The sequence below is a fragment of the Pristiophorus japonicus genome, chromosome 14 (assembly GCF_044704955.1).
Source record: "Pristiophorus japonicus isolate sPriJap1 chromosome 14, sPriJap1.hap1, whole genome shotgun sequence".
Taxonomy (NCBI): domain Eukaryota; kingdom Metazoa; phylum Chordata; class Chondrichthyes; family Pristiophoridae; genus Pristiophorus; species Pristiophorus japonicus.
The window spans coordinates 97,969,797-97,988,028 of record NC_091990.1 but is presented as its reverse complement, the minus strand read 5'-3'; the positions used below and the strand labels follow the sequence as shown (position 1 = coordinate 97,988,028).

The 18,232-nt window shown below is 42.6% G+C and overlaps 1 protein-coding gene across 1 annotated transcript in view; it reads right to left on the bottom strand.

Annotated features, from left to right (window-relative positions):
• slc25a22a (solute carrier family 25 member 22a) overlaps positions 1-17,933 on the bottom strand; it is a 145,772-nt gene extending 127,839 nt beyond the window's left edge. Inside the window, exon 1 of the mRNA XM_070899402.1 lies at positions 17,904-17,933. The gene's annotated coding sequence lies outside the window, so the exon portion shown is untranslated. The remainder of the gene's footprint in view (positions 1-17,903) is intronic.
• Positions 17,934-18,232: the final 299 nt, after the last annotated feature.

The window sequence follows — 18,232 nt, the reverse complement described above, 5'->3', positions numbered from 1 at the left end:
GTCGAAACTCATTTCAGGGTCAAGTATGACACCAAGTTTGCGAACAGTCTGGTTCAGCCTCAGACAGATGTTAGAGAGGGATGGAGTCAGTGGCTAAGGAACAGAATTTGTGGCGGGGAATGAAAACAATGGCTTCGATCCTCCCAATATTCAATTGGATAAAATTTTTGCTCATCCAGAACAGATGTCGGACAAGCAGTCTGACAATTTAGAGATCATGGAGGGGTTGAGAGAAGTGATAGTGAGATAGAGCTGGGTGTCATCAGCGTAATGTGGAAACTAACGCTATGTTTTTGGATGATGTTGCCAAGGGGCAACATGTCGATGAGAAATAGGAGGGGGCCAAGGCTAGATCCTTGGGGGACACCAGAGATAATGATGCGAGGGCAGGAAGAGAAGTCATTGCAATTTTCTGGCTACGATTAGATAGATAGAATGGAACCAGGTAAGTGCAGTCCCACCTGGACGACAGTGGAGAGGCGTTGGAGAAGGATAAGAGTGGTCAACCATGTCAAAGGCTGCAGACAAGTCAAGAAGGACGAGTAGGGATAGTTTGCCTTTGTCACAGTCACAAAGCCGTTTCGGTACTGTGGCAAGCTGAACTTCAGTGTTGTTACCTCTCCTCCTTGCTCTCCAGTGAAAAAAGGCAAAATTATTAGGAGGCAGGGTGAACATAAAGTACATGGAAGGAAGGTCCCTGTGAAGATAGGAAATATTAGCATTTACATAGCATTATTATTGCATCACTGAAACGTGTGGAAGCACCTCACATAATTTCATTTTGGAGTGCAGTGACTATTGTTAGGTAGGCAAAAATAAGAGTATATTTAGCTGAATTCTCATTGGTCCTATGTTATTTTCCACTGGTGTGGGAAAGTGCCAATCCTCCACTTGCCAAATGCCTACAATGAAATAAGGAGTTTACTGTGCAGGGAATAGCAGGTACAGCTCCATGTTCCATCACTGAGGTACAGTACATGTTGTAGCATGCCCTAGAACAGCCCTTGAGCAAGACACTGGTTTACATCATGATGCTCATCATGTTAGTGAACATCATAGTTTTAAATCATTAAACCGTAATTAAACTTGCTGCTTTCTCCATTTTGTCAGCCTTGCATTTTGTTAATTAAAGCGTAGTCTGCTGCTAATATTGTAAACAGCTGCAATAAACGAGATCTAATTCTGAAGGGCTACACTGTACCAGTTTCCATTGTGCTCATTCAAGTGTGTAACCGAAAGACATACACTGATACATTAGCTGAAAGAGAATGGGTTGAAAATTACAATTGTGGAGAAAAAAAAACAAGGTACAATAACACAAACAATGATGTTATAACTGCAATCTAATAAAACCATTTTAATATGATGTCTGGCAATCTTGTGGTTTAAGGATTTGAAGATTTCATGACATCCTATGGTGCAGCTTTATATTAGAATGTCAGTTCATCTGCAACAATAGGTTACAATGAAAGTATCTGAGGACTAGAGGATCAGATACTGCAGACCTACAACAATATTTGGAGCTTGGCACACAGCCAAAGTCTTCTTGCACTCATTTTAAATATTGTAAAATCAATCTTACAGATCAGAATCCTATCGAACAAGTACCTTTTCAATAAATAAGCACTTGCACCATCTTGAGGTGCACTAGAATCAAACTGCAAAGTGACATATGGCACTGTTATATTGCAGCTACAGGTTTGAGAACAGTAACTTCTTAACATGATGCAATGTCAGCAGATGTGAGTTATACAGTTTGGCATCATTCTCCAGTCAGACAAAGCTCTGCACTCTGCCAGCCAAATACTGCATTTGCGTTGTTGATCATAAGTCAGAGTATGCATCTTATGGTTTATAAGTTACATTCCTATATTTGGAGGAAATAAAACCTGTGTGGCATAAAGTGACTGACATTCCAGGTTGTATAATAATGGTCTTGTTTTTAATGTAGATCCACTGTCCTCTAAAGTAATTTTACCCAAATGGAAAAAAAAAATAATAATAATGGAAGCATCTTCTGGTATGCTTGCATTATGAACTACTGTCAATGGAATCATTTCTGCAAAGTGACGAGGCTTCTGGTGGTATGAATTACCCAGTTTACACTGGGGGCCTGTGGGACAGCATCAGTGGTAATGGCAAAAAATGATGCATTCACAACAATGTACATGTTGCAGTCACAGCTTTAAGTTCCTGGACATCAAATTCTCCAGTATTCAGGGGAGATTCATATGGACCAGAAATGTGAAAACCAGAGGTCAATCTACTCACGGCCCACAGCGCTCAACGCCACAATAAGCAGCCATTTCTGGTCGTCTTTTGTCTCAGGAGGCTTCTTCAGAAACCCACCTCATGAATGTTTCCCCAAGAGGCCTCCAAAAGCATAGCATCAACTCATTTACATTACAGATGGCTTGCGACAAGTAATATCCTGAAAGTACTATAATATCTGATTATTTATTATAGATTGAAAAAAGCTTACACATGTATTCCCTTAATCTACAGCCTGTAATATTTAGTTCCAAGTTAAGCTTTGATCATGTAACTAACATTTGACCCTCAGGCTTTTAAAGAAGCAGAAATAACGACATGTGGCAGAACATCAGCACTTCATGGTTGAACTGCTTTTGAAGGAAGAAAGTCAATTCATTGATTTGTATCTTTCAATTTCATATATTTAAAAATAAATTTGGTCTCATCCAACTCAGCTTTAAAAAATTGCTCAATATATATTATATGCACATAAGCACAGTGATGTTGAAGTAATAAAATTGGTGACTGATGCAAGTAATGTCCCATTTAACCACAAGCATGCTGATCACATTATCTGACCTTAGCCAGTCTAGCAGTTGGGGGCACTACAATTGGCCACCCAGTTGGTAAAGGAAAAAAAACAGCCGGAGTTCCAGCTTCTAATCACTACACAGGGGTTTCTGCTGGAAATACAAGTGTAGGTGCCAGTGGGGAGGGGATCGGGTTCACAAGTGACATCCTCCACAATCGGATAGCCTGCTGGCACTCACCGTCAAAGCTCATACATGAATAACAGCCACTTGGTTCTCTGCAGCACGCTGTCAGTCTTTATTCCAGTCATCCCAAGCCTTGTTAAGAATCATTTCATTCATGTCCCATAAATCCATGACAGTCTATCCCAATCATGCGCGCCTCACACTTCTAAGAAACCCTGTCACACTTGAAGTCATCAAGAAGATTACAATTCTTACTTTTTTTCCTCCCCCAACAGTAAACTATACTTTCTTACTTTATTCTGTTGTCACAACTAGTTACTGGAAAGTTGTGTTTTAAATATATGATCTATTTGATTCTAAATATATACGTAGATACACACACTGAGATAAGTTAGCCGATCAATGCTGTCTGTGGATCTATACCTCAATAAGGTAGGCTAACACTTCAGTGCACTACTGAGGGAGAGAGCTGCATTGTTGAATATGTCGTCTTTTGGATGAGATGCTAACTGCCAGCTCAAGTTGATGTAAAAGATCCCATGGCCCTACTTCAAAAGAAGAACAGGAGAGTTCGCCCCGGTCTCCTGACTAATATTTTTCCATTGACAAACATCACCAAAAAAACAGATTATCTCGCCATCTATCTCACTCCTGTTTTTGGGACCCAGCTTTGAGGTAATTGGCTGCCATGTTTATGTTTATTACAACAATTACCACATTTCTAAAGTATATTATTGGCCGTGAAGCGATTTGGTATTCCTGAGGGCATGACGGGTGCTATGTAAAAAGTTTTTTTTTTAAACTTCGTCAATATGTTCTGAGGAGGGAAGAGAAAATTACAAATAAACATTTTTTTTTTTAAATGGCGCATTTCCTTTTTTCCCGTTTGGTCTCTCATGCAGGCAGTACATTTCCTGCAGATAGAAGGCCCTGCTGCTCAGCAGCTTGAGGTTCTTGCCCAGCTGTTTGTCCATAATCAGCAAGAGGGGAGATTCGAAATGCTAATCCAAATTTTGGCTCAACTTAAAGTGTTACATCACAATCTTGCCACAAACTCCGTTCCTAAGCCACTGACTCCATCCCTCTCCCCAACTTCTATCTGAGGCTGAACCAGGCTGTTCGCAATCTTGGTGTCACATTTAACCCTGAAACGAGCTCTCGACCACATATCCACAACATAACTAAGATCGTCTATTTCCATCTCCATAACATTGCCCATCTCTGTCCTTGCCTCAGCTCATCTGCTGCTGAAGCTCTCATCCATGCCTTTGTTACCAATAGACTTGACTCCAATGCACTCTTAGCTGGCTTCTCACGTAAACTAGAGGTGATCCAAAACTCGGCTGCCCATGTCCTAACTCGCACCAAGTCCCACACCCATCACCCCTGTGCTTGCTGACCTATATAGAGTGAGAACAGGAACAGATCAAATAGTAGACCCCCTCTGATGTTTGAGTGCCACAACATCACAAACCTCTTGGATTCATAGAAATTTACGGCACAGAAGGAGGTATTTCGGTCCATCATATCTGTGCCAGCCTAAAAAGAGCTATCCAGCCTAATCCCACTGTCCAGCTCTTGGTCCGTAGCCCTGTCGGCTGCAGCACTTTACTCTTAAAGGAGAACTCGTCGGGAATTTTTCCCAGGAACATGACTCATTGTCAGCTCACTCCAGCAATAAAGATGAAAACTCTACTGGTATTAAGTAATCTCACTTTTTATTTTTAAAATGAAACTTAGCACCATAATATTTATTAATGATATTATTATAAGCGGACTAGACTGGAGTAGGTAGATGTATTTTTAACAGTCAGAATATAAGCAGGAACTCTAGAACTAAACCCTTATTATCAAAGGATTGCAGAAACAGTTCTGCACCAAAATGGAAAATGACTAAACTGCAGGTTATTCAAAGAAGAATGTGAATTTCACAACGCGCTCTGGTTCTGCAACTCTTACATAATACTGTGCATGGGAAATTGTCAGGTTTGTAAAAGCTGTGATGGGAATAGGGGAAGAGCTGAGCACTGAAATAATTTTAAAACATTCTTTGCTATTAAAAGTTAGTTTGGAGTGCGACTGTGGAATGGTGAAGCCAGATTGATGATAGGTATATTTACAGAACAAATTTCTGCAAGAATGGAATCTGTGCTTTTAAAAATCTGTGCACTTAAGCTTCTCTCATGGCTCAGTTCACGACCTTTGTGTAACTGACCCATGCCAGGAAGGTTTAGCCTTCATCCCGTCTACACTAGTTAGCAGATTTCAACTGGGGAGGAAGATAGTAGAAATGCAATTGAAGTCCTGAACTGAAAGGGGTGGGGGAGGGGAGGAAATCACCCAAGAGTCTCATACATCATTGGTATTCAGTGATCCTTGCTGCACAGATGACGATGTCAGATAAGGACAAGATTGGTTGAGGAGCAGAAATTGCCATGATGCTTGGCAATGGCTGATGACCTGGATGGTAGGCAGGCAGCAGCTTTTGCTGTTTGTGTGGTGCACAAGTGTATTTCCAGGATAATACGTTATTTACAGTGACCCAAAGTTTTAACAGTTGTAACATTTAGGTTATTGAGCAATCCAGCCTGATTAAATAACCTTCCGATCAGAGCAGCTACACTAGTTTGTGAGCTTTGCACTGCAATTAACTTAAAATGAAAATGACAGCCTTTCTGTTTTAGTGGAAAGATCAGTGGTGGGATTGAGAGTCACTGGGATGATGATTCATTTTTTTAATTAAGTATATATTATATATAAAAGCTGGTTTTAATCTATTGCAAGTCATCTTCAAAAACATTTCTAAAATGGAATGAAAAGGAAATAAAATACAAGAAAATAAATAGCCTGGTCATGAAGGTTAAAGCCCATGGAATCCAGGGCAATGTGGCAAGTTGGATCCAAAATTGGTTTAGAGGTAGGAAGCAAAAGGTAAGGATTGATGGATGTTTGTGTGACTGGAAGGATGTTTCCAGTGGGGTTCCGCAGGGCTCAGTATTGGGTCCCTTGTTTTTTGTGATATATATCAACGATTTAGATTTGAATATAGGAGTATGATTAAGAAGTTTGCAGACGACACTAAAATTGGCTGTGTGGTTGTTAATGAAGAGGCAAGTCATAGGCTGCAGGAGGATATCAATCTACTGGTCAGGTGGGCAGAGCAGTGGCAAATGGAATTTAATTCAGAGAAGTGTGAGGTGATGCACTTTTGGAGGGCTAATAAGGAAAGGGTATACATATTAAGCGGTAAGCTACGTAATGGTGTAGAAGAACAAAGGGACCTTGGAGTGCTCGTCCACAAATCCCTGAAAGTTGCAGGCCAGGTGGATAAGGTGGTTAAGAAGGCATACGGAATGCTTGCCTTTATTGGCTGAGGCATAGAATATAAGAGCAGGGAGGTTATGCTTAAATTGTATTATACTTTGGTTAGGCCACAGCTGGAGTACTGCATGCAGTTCTGGTCACCGTATTATAGGAAGGACGTGATTGCACCAGACAGGGTGCAGAGGAGATTTACTAGGGTGCTGCCTGGAATGGAGAATCTTAGGTATGAGGACAGATTGGATAGGCTGGGTTTGTTCTCATTGGAACAGAGGAGGTTGAGCGGAAACCTCATTGAAGTGTACAAAATATTGAGGGGCTTGGACATAGTGGATAGTAAGGGCCTATTTCCTTTGGTGGAAGAGTCTATTACGAGGGGGCATAGTTCTAAGGTGGTTGGTGGAAGGTTTAGAGGGGATTTGAGGGGGGGGGCTTCTTTACGCAGAAGGTTGTTGGGATCTGGAACTTGCTGCCTGGAAGAGTGGTGGATGCAGAAACTCTCACCACTTTTGAGAGATGGTTGGATGGGCACTTAAAAGTGCAGTAACCTGCAGGGTTACGGACCTAGAGCTGGTAATTGGGATTACACTGGATGACCTTTTGTTGGATGGCGCAGATATAATGGTAAGTACTGCAGGGAATAGAATACGGCCAGGATAATCTCCTGTACTAACGTCGATCGCCTGGATGGGTTGGAGAGGAATTTTCCCAAATTTTTTCTCCCTAAATTGGCCTGGGTTTTTAATCTGGTTTTTGCCTCTCCCAGGAGATCACATGGTTCTGTTTAGGGTGGAGTGTAGAATGTTTCAGTATAAGGGATGTCGCAGTTGTGTGAGGCAGACTGATTGGGCTGGGTGCTCTTTGCCTTTCCGTCATTGTTCATAGGTTTATATGTAACCTTTAGGCTGTGCGGCTCTTTGTCAGCCGGCATGGACACGATGAGCCGAAATGGCCTCCTTCTGCGCTGTAAATTTCCATGTTTCTATGTTCTATGTAATCAGGACAGTGGTTGACGTGCCCCCACAATCACCAACCCAGTAAATCACACATTGCCACACATGAAGAATGGACACGTTTGGGTAAGGATTTTGGGTGAGGATAGTGAAGTGTACCAGGCCCTGTTGAACCACATTCCAGCAAGAAGCAGTGCCTTCAGGAAACAGAATAATGGAGGAAAAATATACAGATGGACACAACTGCAGATATGCTCTTGGTTTTAGATTTACACGGGGCAATTGTTTTATCTAAAAATTAGAAATCTCTACATAGTGAAAGATCTGCAGACATGGAAATGCTGCACAGGTGTGCATGTCGATTAATGTGAAGCACGACACAAGTTATTTTAAGAGAAAAAAAAAAAATCGCTTGATGAAGCAGTGGCCTGGATATATACCTAGACAGCCATTCTATATTAGCAGATAAGAGATTTCTTTTACTGTATATTGCACAACAAACCGAGGGCTAGCTTGAGATAAAATGAGAGCTTGCTGTTTATTCTCTGTAGAAACTCACGGAAACCAATTCCTATCACTAATCAAACACTGTCCCAATTGTGTCGTGTTATTTTCTTTTTGTAATTTAATTCTTTTTCTTGCTCCTATTTAAAAAGGATTTTTTGCAGATGACTTGCAATAAATAAAGACAGCTTTTACACTTAATTTTTTAAAAATGAATCATCCCAGTGAATCACAATCCCAACGCTCATTTTCTCACTCAAAAAGGAACACAGTCATTTTCATGTAAAATTAAATGCAGCACAATCTAGCTGTTGCTAAACTTACTACAATCAGTGTAACTGTCCCGATCGAAAGTTCATTTAATCAGGCTGGACCGCTATAATTAATATATAATTCTGTAAATACACTATCCTAGCACACAAACAGCAAAACCAGCTGCCTCCCTACCCAGCCAGGTCGTCAGGCATCGCTGCCCTTTCTCCTCCTCAATCCAAGAAGCCAGATAGCAGAGTCATCACCCATCCCTGCAGTTATTCTTATCCTGCATCCTTTCGTGTATGATGGCTAGCAAACCACATTTGACAGCTTCTCTGCTGCTCTCTCAGGTCTCTGCAGCACGCAGTCAAATCTTTATTCCAATCATCCCAAGCCCTTGTTAACAATCGTTTCATTCATGTCCCAGAAATCCATGACAGTCTATCCCAAGCAAGCGCACCTCACAATTATAACAAACCCTATCAGTCACCAAAACTGCACGCTTGAAGTCATCAAGAGGATTACAATTCTTATATTTTTTCCTCCCCAAACAGTAAACTATACTTTCTTACTTTATTCTGTTGTCACAACTAGTCACTGGAAAGTTGTGTTTTAAATATATGATCTATTTGATTATAAATATATACATACACACACACACACACACACACACACGATATACTAACAACCTGAATTTGAATCCCGTCGAAGATAGACAGAATGAAAATGTATTTTCTCTGTTTGTTGCACAATAATTGATTGTAAACTGATGCTAACTTGGTATGCTCACCGATGCCATTCTCAAATTACCAATTTAGCATCAAATTATACTAGTGCTAAACTGGTGGCATATCACAATGTTTTAAAATCAGCACCCTTATATTACCTCTGGTCTTATCCTTGAAAAGTCAGATTCTCACTATGCAATTATGTTAGCTCCAGCAAAACAGTTGAATATAACACCCCTGACACTTTGCCTAGAAACTAAGTGACATCAACTCAACCTTGCTCATGCTGACACCAACTATTAGATTTGCCAGTGACGCTGGGTAAAGGTGGCAGCACATACAGCACACTGGTTTCTTCCTAAGCTTGGAGCAACCTCTTGCCGAGATACCTTTGCACATGCTACTGATTAACAGAAAGTGTAGCTCAGTGAATGGGAATGAGATGGAATGGTTTATTGTACCTCTCACAGCCCATATTGTGTCACCATTGGACGAGCAATTCTCTTGAGGTTGGAGTTACGGGACATTGCTGGGCAAAGTACAGGGAGCTTAGCTCTGCAACCTGCTACACTGAGCAGTGGTGCAGCAGGGAGGGATTCAAATTCCTGGGGCATTGGAACCGGTTCTGGGGGAGGTGGGACCAGTACAAACCAGACGGTCTGCACCTGGGCAGGACCGGAACCAATGTCCTAGGGGGAGTGTTTGCTAGTGCTGTTGGGGAGGAGTTAAACTAATATGGCAGGGGGATGGGAACCAATGCAGGGAGACAGAGGGAGACAAAAAGGAGGCAGAGGCAGGAGACGGAGGGGAGATGGGGGGGAGATGCGGGGGGGGTGGGGGGCGGAGAGGCCCGGGGCGGGGAACAGGAAGGGCCACTGTGCGGCAGAATTCTAAAAGGACAAAGGGTGTTAAAAAAAACAAGCCTGAAGGCTTTGTGTCTTAATGCAAGGAGTATCCGCAATAAGGTGGATGAATTAACTGTGCAAATAGATGTTAACAAATATGATGTGATTGGGATTACGGAGACGTGGCTCCAGGATGATCAGGGCTGGGAACTCAACATCCAGGGGTATTCAACATTCAGGAAGGATAGAATAAAAGGAAAAGGAGGTGGGGTAGCATTGCTGGTTAAAGAGGAGATTAGTGCAATAGTTAGGAAAGACATTAGCTTAGATGATGTGGAATCTATATGGGTAGAGCTGCAGAACACCAAAGGGCAAAAAACGTTAGTGGGAGTTGTGTACAGACCTCCAAACAGTAGTAGTGATGTTGGGGAGGGCATCAAACAGGAAATTAGGGGTGCATGCAATAAAGGTGCAGCAGTTATAATGGGTGACTTTAATATGCACATAGATTGGGCTAACCAAACTGGAAGCAATACGGTGGAGGAGGATTTCCTGGAGTGCATAAGGGATGGTTTTTTAGACCAATATGTCGAGGAACCAACTAGGGGGGAGGCCATCTTAGACTGGGTGTTGTGTAATGAGAGAGGACTAATTAGCAATCTCATTGTGCGAGGCCCCTTGGGGAAGAGTGACCATAATATGGTGGAATTCTGCATTAGGATGGAGAATGATACAGTTAATTCAGAGACCCTGGTCCAGAATTTAAAGAAGGCTAACTTTGAAGGTATGAGGCGTGAATTGGCTAGGATAGATTGGCGAATGATATTTAAGGGGTTGACTGTGGATGGGCAATGGCAGACATTTAGAGACCGCATGGATGAATTACAACAATTGTACATTCCTGTCTGGCGTAAAAATAAAAAAGGGAAGGTGGCTCAACCGTGGCTATCTAGGGAAATCAGGGATAGTATTAAAGCCAAGGAAGTGGCATACAAATTGGCCAGAAATAGCAGCGAACCTGGGGACTGGGAGAAATTTAGAACTCAGCAGAGGAGGACAAAGGGTTTGATTAGGGCAGGGAAAATGGAGTACGAGAAGAAGCTTGCAGGGAACATTAAGGCGGATTGCAAAAGTTTCTGTAGGTATGTAAAGAGAAAAAGGTTAGTAAAGACAAACGTAGGTCCCCTGCAGTCAGAATCAGGGGAAGTCATAACGGGGAACAAAGAAATGGCAGACCAATTGAACAAGTACTTTGGTTCAGTATTCACTAAGGAGGACACAAACAACCTTCCGGATATAAAAGGGGTCAGAGGGTCTAGTAAGGAGGAGGAACTGAGGGAAATCTTTATTAGTCGGGAAATTGTGTTGGGGAAATTGATGGGATTGAAGGCCGATAAATCCCCAGGGCCTGATGGACTGCATCCCAGAGTACTTAAGGAGGTAGCCTTGGAAATAGCGGATGCATTGACAGTCATTTTCCAACATTCCATTGACTCTAGATCAGTTCCTATCGAGTGGAGGGTAGCCAATGTAACCCCACTTTTTAAAAAAGGAGGGAGAGAGAAAACAGGGAATTATAGACCGGTCAGCCTGACCTCAGTAGTGGGTAAAATGATGGAATCAATTATTAAGAATGTCATAGCAGCGCATTTGGAAAATGGTGACATGATAGGTCCAAGTCAGCATGGATTTGTGAAGGGAAAATCATGCTTGACAAATCTTCTGGAATTTTTTGAGGATGTTTCCAGTAAAGTGGACAAAGGAGAACCATTTGATGTGGTATATTTGGACTTTCAGAAGGCTTTCGACAAGGTCCCACACAAGAGATTAAATGTGCAAAGTTAAAGCACATGGGATTGGGGGTAGTGTGCTGACGTGGATTGAGAACTGGTTGTCAGACAGGAAGCAAAGAGTAGGAGTAAATGGGTACTTTTCAGAATGGCAGGCAGTGACTAGTGGGATACCGCAAGGTTCTGTGCTGGGGCCCCAGCTGTTTACATTGTACATTAATGATTTAGACGAGGGGATTAAATGTAGTATCTCCAAATTTGCGGATGACACTAAGTTGGGTGGCAGTGTGAGCTGCGAGGAGGATGCTATGAGGCTGCAGAGTGACTTGGATAGGTTAGGTGAGTGGGCAAATGCATGGCAGATGAAGTATAATGTGGATAAATGTGAGGTTATCCACTTTGGTGGTAAAAACAGAGAGACAGACTATTATCTGAATGGTGAGAGATTAGGAAAAGGGAAGGTGCAACGAGACCTGGGTGTCATGGTACATTAGTCATTGAAGGTTGGCATGCAGGTACAGCAGGCGGTTAAGAAAGCAAATGGCATGTTGGCCTTCATAGCGAGGGGATTTGAGTACAGGGGCAGGGAGGTGTTGCTACAGTTGTACAGGGCCTTGGTAAGGCCACACCTGGAGTATTGTGTACAACTTTGGTCTCCTAACTTGAGGAAGGACATTCTTGCTATTGAGGGAGTGCAGCGAAGGTTCACCAGACTGATTCCCGGGATGGTGGGACTGACCTATCAAGAAAGACTGGATCAACTGGGCTTGTATTCACTGGAGTTCAGAAGAATGAGAGGGGACCTCATAGAAACGTTTAAAATTCTGACGGGTTTAGACAGGTTAGTTGCAGGAAGAATGTTCCCAATGTTAGGGAAGTCCAGAACCAGGGGTCACAGTCTAAGGATAAGGGGTAAGCCATTTAGGACCGAGATGAGGAGATACTTCTTCACCCAGAGAGTGGTGAACCTGTGGAATTCTCTGCCACAGAAAGTGGTTGGGGCCAATTCACTAAATATATTCAAAAGGGAGTTAGATGAAGTCCTTACTACTCGGGGGATCAAGGGGTATGACGAGAAAGCAGGAATGGGGTACTGAAGTTTCATGTTCAGCCATGAACTCAGTGAATGGCGGTGCAGGCTAGAAGGGCTGAATGGCCTGCTCCTGCACCTATTTTCTATGTTTCTATGTACCCGAGGTCTAAGGTTGGTGCCTGTCGCGCCTCACCCCTTGTGTAAAGTTGAATTCGGGTCACTTGTCTCATTGCAGCGGCCCGAAGGCAAGTCCTGAGTGGGGGGCGAGGGTGGAGTGGCACTGGGAGAGAGAGAGGTGATCGCGGATGCTGTGGAGTCATGGGAGCACTTCTGCTCATCCTGGTTCCACAGTATCAATATCTGAATTTAAATAAAACTTCTCTCATTGGCAGCAGTAGGGGTCTCTGAAGAATCTTGAGCAGAACAAGCCAGACTCCTACTCTGCTCATCGTCAACCAATTCCAGCAAGGGAACCCAAAACTGACATTAGACGCCGCATGTGTGTGTAAGATTCTTAATGCCTGTTTTAGATGGCCACTTGGTGAAGTTTCTGAAAGGGAGGGGGGAATCACTTGCAAACTCCCCAAATATGTGGAAAACATTATTGCCTAGCTAAGAAATATCTTGGGTAGATGCAGCAAAGGCGATTGTTTCTTTTCAATAGGGGATAAATCTACTGGGACTGTTTGAAACATCAAAAAAGAGGTAGGAAACGATCATATTTTTTACCATTGCAGAGAACCTCATTGTTCTGCAGGAAGGGGTAAACACACAAACGGAAACTGGTGAATAGATCAGAGTAAATGCTAACTAGAGCTAAAAATATTAAATGCTAACTATGTCGGTGTGGGTTTTCTTTCAAACCGGTTCTTTATTACCATCACAACTGGCTAGTCTTTGTATCCTCTCATCTCTTTCTCTCTACCAAAATATACTGTAAAATGGGGAGGAGGAAGGGTCTCAACCGACCACTGAAACATGTTTCAATCCTTTCTTGTACTTCATTGGCTATGAAGCGCTTTGGGGTCCTGAGGTCGTGAAAGGTGCTATATGAATGCAAGTTCTTTCTTTTGTTTCGTATTAAAGAAATCTCATTGGCATAGCGCTCGAGAATGTTTCTCTATGCTAGCAGTTTTAACCTGTGAAACATACCTGCACTTTGTATCTCTGACCTTGATACTTTGAGCTGCTTCATAGAGTGAGATTAGATTCCACCTACCCCTCTCATTCTGTACTGAAGAGCGCAAGCAAACTTCCGCCATTTCCAAATTCCACCTTCCATAGCACCCACTCAATGCATGACTACGAGAACATATTTGTGCTTCGCGATAGTGTGAATCTACTTTTGAATTTTCCATGTTTGCTACATCAGGTCTGAATAGAGTGAAGTTTTCACAGTGAGAAATGTTACGAAGGCTAAGAGCGTGTGATAAATCAAAAGTCAGTTTACCAGAGATTACCTTGCTGATTATGGAGATTCTGCCAAGATCAGATGTAACCCTAGTTATAATGTGGTGATAGCAAGACACTCTTGTGGTTAATGATGTCGTTCAACCTCTGTGTTTCAGATTGTATCACCCTGCATAGTCTTAAACATTATAATGTGCACTAAGCATATTACTTTTCAGTAAACAACTGATTATCAAGTGATAACTTTGCACTGATTATCACATCTTGTCAAAATGGAGGTTATCACACATCAATGATACGGCTTGCAATTGCTACTGATGGTTGCCATGGAACTATTTACAATCTATATTAATGAGTTGGAAGGGAGGATGAGTGTAATGTAGCCAAGATTGCTGATAATACATTGCTTTTCCTCCCATCTTTGTATGAGGAGGACACAAAAAATCTGTAAAAGGACATAGACAGACTAAGTGAGTGGGCAAAAATTTGGCAGATGAAGTATAATGTTGGAAAGTGTGAGGTTATGCACTTTGGCAGAAAAATTCAAAGAGCAAGTTATTATTTAAATGGAGAAAGATTGCAAAGTGCCGCAGTACAGTGGGACCTGGGGTACTTGTGCATGAAACACAAAAGGATAGTATGTAGGTACAGCAAATGATCAGGAAGGCCAATAGTATCTTGGCCTTTATTGCAAAGGGGTTGGAGTATAAAAGCAGGAAAGTCTTACGACAGCTATACAAGGTTTTGGTGACGCCACACCTGGAATACTGCGTGCAGCTTTGGTTTCCATATTTACGAAAGGATATACTTGCTTTGGAGGCAGTTCAGAGAAGATTCACTCGGTTGTTTCCGGGGATGAGGGGGTTGACTTTTGAGGAAAGGTTGAGTGGATTGGGCCTCTACTCATTGGAATTCCGAAGAATGAGAGGCGATCTTATCGAAACGTATAAGATTATGAGGGAGTTTGACAAGGTGGATGCAGAGAGGATGTTTCCACTGATGGAGGAGACTAGAACTAGAGAGCATGATCTTAGAATAAGGGGCCACCCATTTAAAACTGAGATGAGGAGAAATTTCTTCTCAGAGGGTTGTAAATCTGTGGAATTTGCTGCCTCAGAGAGCTGTTGAAGCTGAGACATTGAATAAATTTAAGATAGAAATAGACAGTTTCTTAAATGATAAGGAGATAAGGGGTTATGGGGAGTGGATGGGGAAGTGGAGATGAGTCCATGATCAGATCAGTCATGATTCTTGCTTTATGTCTATCTTGGGCAAAGCAGCAACTGAGGTGCTCCAACTGCCACCGGTCTCAGCCAAGGTCAATTTCTGATAACTATCCAGTGAACTCTGCTGAAAAGTGCATAATGAGGGAGGGGGCATGGGGTGGGCACAAAACCAAGCTAGCTGAGAAGACCTCTATGGTAAAATAGTCAACCAGCAATCACTATTCATGTTCACATTTGAAGGATGACCACTTAGATGAGGTACTGGAGGGGATGTGGCCTATGTGGAATTGCACCCCAGCAACAGGCAGTGATTTCAGGAAGGACGGTGGGGGGAGGGGTGGAGGAGAAAATGAAAATGGTAATATCATAAAACTGATGTTGAGGCTAGAATCTAATCTATAAGCAGTAATAAACTGCTTGAGCTTTACCCTGATAGTTTAAAGTAGATTTTGAACTCAATGAGACTGGTGCCTTATTGCCCTTCTAGGTATTTACTACTCTTTTTCTAGTTGCAGGAGCAACAAAAGATCATGTTGGATTCAGACTTCAATGTCACATTGAAACATTATTGGAATTTTAAAAAGGATGCAATCTTCCTTCATTTACATATTGCGTTATGAGCAGTAACATCACATGATCTACTAATCTAGTTTTAAGTGGCTAAAAAAGGGTGAACTGTTAAGTCCCCAGGAAAGATTCTCAATATCTGCTAATGCCAGCCTTCACCCTTATCTCCCACTTAAATCTTGAGTAAGAGATGAAGGCAACATTTACATAAAGTTTTATGTTTTCCTTTTTAAATTATAAACATTCGTGCCATATATCAGCAGAATTGTGGCCATCACATTCTTCAAGCTCTTAAGTTAAAGGGATGTAAGTGGTGTATACTATGGTAGGGCTTTATATTAAGGCAAAGTTGGAGTTGGAAAAACAGAGACTCCATAGTCACGTAGGAAGTTTTTTGAACACCTCTCACACAGGATACAAAACAAAGGTTCGTCTACCAATAGGCAAATTTTCTCTCATCTCTTACCTCCAAGATCTCTCCTTCTTGGTGACAACCTCTTGTTTACCAATGGTCAGTGCTCTTCTGAACTTTTCTCTCTTGTTTCTCTATATTTCATTCACCCTATGTGCTCTTTCTCCTGTCGGCATTCTCAACAAGTTCAAAATCAAGGCTACTGATTTCCATGTTTTCACATAAAAATTATGAGTCACAGAATCCAATTCCAAAATACCTCTTAAAAATACATTAAAAGCAGGATCCAACATCTTCAGTTGTGAGAAATCAGCAGCCCTGATCAAGACTAATGGCACCATATCCTGACTCACCTTTCCCCAGAATCTAAATCTGTACAACTCCTCGCTTCCCTCAGTTTTCTCTTACTCCTACAAACTGCAGCCATTTAAAGCCCAACTTTGACATTACCTAATCACTACTTTCAAATGACCTGGTCTTCTCCCCCAATCTTTTCCATCCTGGCACTGTCCTGCACTTGGGGCCTTCGCCCAGCTGTCGCAATAAGGGAAAAAATCCAGCACTCCCACGTGATGTTTGACTACAGCTCTGCACTAAAAATCCAACACAGAGAATATGATGGCTGCAATCACCCCAATATGTAGGATGGCCATCTGTGAAGTAAAAAGTTAAATATTAGTGCAGATATTCCACTAACTAGAATATACCAGAGTAAGTTTCAGAGATGTAAACCTCCCCTGTAGTGTTTCTTTCAAATTTTCACCAAATCTAAAACCCTCATAATGGGAACAGCGTACGCAATCAATTAAAGTACCCCAACATGGACGTCCCCATGTAGAAAGTTTAAAGAGATGTGACTTTTGCCACGATGTAATAAAAGCCCCATCATATCAACTTTCATCAGATTGTCTCTGTTGACCTTACTGTGCCATTTAATAGGTTGCCATCCCTGGAATCCTGCTGCTAATGTGAAGATAGGAAAATTTTGGCTGTCAAAGTGGAATTCCAACCTAGACAAAATCCCAACCCTAGCTCACGGAATCCTCGAGATTCACACAGCTCCCTGCTGCCCATCAATTATATACCAAGCGATAATCAGAGAAAATCAGAACAAGACAGTCGAATGAAAAGAAGTGCTAACATATTAGACTTTCATTTGAAAAAAAAATGACAGTCCTCAAAATAACGGAAATCACAGACTAAAATCACAGTGCGATCTGCTTAGCAGCCTCGCTGTTAACATAAGCCAGGAGTATTTATTTTGGTCTTTTCCCCCATTCAGTACATTCGAGAGCAGCCATTGCACTGATCCAGTCATTCATTGTCAACTCGGTTTGGAAGAGGTGGCTTGAAACATTGCGAAGTCTCGCAAAAAAAAAAGTGAATTCAACGGCTTGACACGTATCCTAATGAATAATGTACGAGATATGCAGAGGGTTGCACCGAGTCCCCTCTCTTTCCCTCCCTCTGCAGTTTTAGACTGTCTTGCAATTAAAAAAAAAATCCACCTTTAATCGCACCAGGAATGAGCTGCAGGGAAGCGGCGACGATGCTGGTCTGCCGCTAGATTAAAAACATGAACAGAAAAATCCGTGCTGAAAAAATAAACCGTGTGCGCATTGACAGAACGCACATAATGACAGCGGTGCGAGCACGATGACTGGGTTGCCGGCTACTTTCTCACACACATACACCACAACCACCACCGTTCTATTACTCTCCCTCTTGACTTCCCAATTTTTTTGTTGTTGCGTGTGTTGCAAATGCGACTGGATTGGTAAAACCACTAGGTGAGTGCAAGGAGTGACAACCCAAAACACACAAAGAAAACCGCTCCGCCTTCCCCGCTCAGTGCCCATTGCCCATTGCATTTGACCAGCCGCTCCTTACCTCAGCTCGCTCTCTCGCCGAGTCTTGCCCGGACCTCACTTGCAAAAATCATATAGACACACGAGCGCGCGCCCGCCCGCAAGATTGGGGATGCCTTGCTCGCCAGGTCCGCAGACACGCGCGCACGCACGCAGAGGGTTGCTGGCGGCGCGCGCACGCGCCTCCCGGTGGGGAGGCAACCAAGCAAGCAGCGCGAGACTGCGCGCCCGCGAGTGAGTCCCGGGCAAGCGCACTCTTACACTTGCCTCCTTTAGCTCAGTCTTCAAAGAAACGTTCTCCTGCAGCGAATAATCCTGCCTGCTTCCCGCCCCCCAAAACTAAAAGCAAGC